The sequence below is a fragment of the Lactuca sativa genome, chromosome 3, assembly GCF_002870075.4.
Source record: "Lactuca sativa cultivar Salinas chromosome 3, Lsat_Salinas_v11, whole genome shotgun sequence".
Lineage (NCBI taxonomy): Eukaryota > Viridiplantae > Streptophyta > Magnoliopsida > Asterales > Asteraceae > Lactuca > Lactuca sativa.
The window spans coordinates 6,628,511-6,631,485 of NC_056625.2; the positions used below are offsets into that span (position 1 = coordinate 6,628,511).

The 2,975-nt window shown below is 39.6% G+C and overlaps 1 non-coding gene across 1 annotated transcript; it reads right to left on the reverse strand.

The window, feature by feature from the left end:
- Positions 1–1,166: 1,166 nt before the first annotated feature.
- LOC111877693 (small nucleolar RNA R71) lies at positions 1,167–1,273 on the reverse strand. The gene has a single exon (XR_002845510.1). It is a non-coding gene; the product is annotated as a small nucleolar RNA R71 (small nucleolar RNA).
- Between the last annotated feature and the right edge of the window lie 1,702 nt (positions 1,274–2,975).

A 2,975-nucleotide genomic window follows, 5' to 3' on the forward strand; every position in this document is an offset into this window, starting at 1 on the left:
TGACTAAATGTTTAGTTAAGACCTAAATGTTATGTTATTAGTTTAATTACCGTTCTCTGTGTTCAATACCCTGCTTATTCAACTATACCACCAATTGACAAGTCCACTGCCTTTGTTTATCTAAATTATATCTTAAAAGTAGGACTAAAACTAGTGCATTTATATACACATCAAGTTTTTGGCGCCGTTGCCGAGGAAAGGTTCAAAAATTAATTATAATCACTAGTGTTATCGATCCTTTGTGTGAGATCTATCTAGCACAAAGTTACTGCTTTAGTAATTTAGTTATTAGGATTAAGTATTAGGCTTTTCTGTTTTTAAGTTTTTGTTAAAAAAATTAATGTCTTAACCTTGGACTCGCCGAGTGCAGTCGAAGCTACTCGACGAGTCCAAGGCGAATTTCCATTTTCGTCTTCTATTTCATTTTTGTTCTTTTTACGTGTTTTTCTTGTTTTGATTGCAGGAATTACATGAACCAAGGTTCGAATACACCTCTGGTTCCTCCACACAAAGACCCGGAATCCGCTCTTAGGAAGAACAAGGATAAAGTCGTTAAAGACACAAACACGCCAAAGAAATCACCTTTCAAGGACCTTAAATCAGTCTTTGGAAAGAAGAAAAGCAAGAAAGCAGGTGAGGCTAGCAGTCAAAAGAGCGAAGAAAGCAAGCTTGAGAATTTTGAAGAAAACCCTTTGCCAAAAGAAACTGAATACGAGTACGAGTACGAGTCCGAATACGAAGAAGAAAGCAACTTTGAAGGAGAACTTGCTAACACAATGGAAAACATCGATGAAGTCCCCATGGGTGAATGGAAGAAAAGGATACGAGACGATACCGTCTCAGGACTTGTGCAACCCGTGATTCCTGCAACCGCTACCTTTGAACTTAAGGGCCACATACTTGCTCAACTTAAGGAAATACCATTCTTCGGGAAGGATCACGAAGACGCATACAGGCATCTAGACGAGGTCAATGACATAGCCGATTATTTAATGTTCCTAATGTGGCCCGTGATATTGTTTTGCTTTGTATGTTATCGGTCACATTTAAGGGAGCGGCGAAAGATTGGTTGAAATCACTCCCTCCAGGATCCATCACTACTTTGGTTAAAATGCATGAAGAATTTATTGATCAATTTTACCCCCCCCCCCCCCTCAAAAATAGCAAAATTGAAGAAAGCCATAGCCAATTTTGAGCAACAAGCTAGAGAGTCACTTTATGAGGCATGGGAGAGATACAAAGGCCTACTAAGGAACTGCCCACACCATGATCTAAACAATCAACAAGAAGTATCCATTTTCTATGATGGAGTGAATGTAACCACTAGCCAACTCCTTGATTCGCAAGGACCACTCACAAAGAAGCCACCCCCGGTGATAAAAGAACTAATTGAAGAATTCTCTAAACACTCTAGAGAATATCATAACCCACAAAATGACTCAACTAGAAGGATGGTGAATGCTGTTTCGGATGACACGGCGGCATTGATGGCGAAATTAGAAAGCATGGATAGAAGAATGACTAAGATGGACCAATCCATCCATGCCATTAGAGTGGGATGTGAAAACTGTAGAGGGCCCCACCTTACTAAAGACTGTGACCTTGACGAGAACGGGAACCGAAAAGTGCAAGTTTGCTACTCAAGCGGTGATAGATATGATGATGGTTGGCGCAAACCCAAGAAAGAATGGCTACCTTATGAAGAGTACAAGAAAGCTAAGGAGGAAAAGTATAAGCAAAAAAGAAGAGGTTTTTATCAAAAAGAGGAATCGGTGTAAGAAAAGAAGTTAGATTTTGAAAATATGCTTACGAGATTTGCAGCCACATCCGAGAAAAGGCACAACGATATCGATGCTGCAATTAAGGAGCAACAAAACTTAATGAAACAACACCAAATCATGACGAAAGACCAAGCAACCTTGCTTAGGAACCAGCAGGCTTCCATTCTCAATATTGAAAAACAGTTAGGCCAACTTGCATTACAAATCAATGAAAGACGACCGAGTGGACTTACTAGTAATACCAAAAAAAATCCAAAAGGCGCACATATAAACATCATGACAATTAGTAGTGGGAAGATTATAACTCCTTTGGCCCCTATTCAGAAAGAAGATCCTGAGATGGTGCAAGAGGAAGAAGCAGAAACTAAAAAATCGCAAATTATCGATCCAATTCGCCGAGTCCCAGATATGGACTCGACGAGTCCCCCACCTGAACAGAAAAACAAACCTACTATTAAGCCATATCAGTCTCCACTGCCATTTCTAGCTCAAGCCAGACAAGAAAAGCATGATGTTAATTACAAAAAGTTTCTAAAACACGTAAAGGCCCTTCAAATCAATATGCCATTCATCAAGGCGGTTGCACAAATGCCAAAATATACCAAATTCCTAAAGGAGCTATTTACTAATAGAAAGAAGATGGAAGATGTGAAGAAAGTGGTCGTAAATGAAAATTGTTCAGCTGCCATGTGGAACAAATTACCTAAGAAGAAGGGTGATCCAGGAAGCTTAACCTTACCTTGTCAATTCGGAAACTTAGATACTATTTACGCATTAGCTGATTTAGGGGGCAAGTGTAAATCTCATGCCATGCTCATTCTTCAAGAAATTAGATCTTCCATATCCACGACCAATTCAAATTGTAGTTCACTTAGCAAATAAAATAGTCACATTTCCAAGGGGAATATGCGAAGATCTATTGGTGAAAGTTGATAAGTTTGTATTCCCCACAGATTTCATAGTACTAGACATGGAAGCAGATCCTCAAGTTCCGATCATACTTGGAAGAACTTTCCTCAACACCGCGAGTGCTATAGTTGACATGCGAGATTCTAAACTTACTCTTCAGGTGGGAGACGAATCGGTTACATTTGGAGTTGATCAAGCGATGAAGCATGCAAGGAATAGAGATGACACGACATTCTTGGTTGATATGTTGGAAGAGTTAATGGAGGAATGGAAAGAAGACGAGCC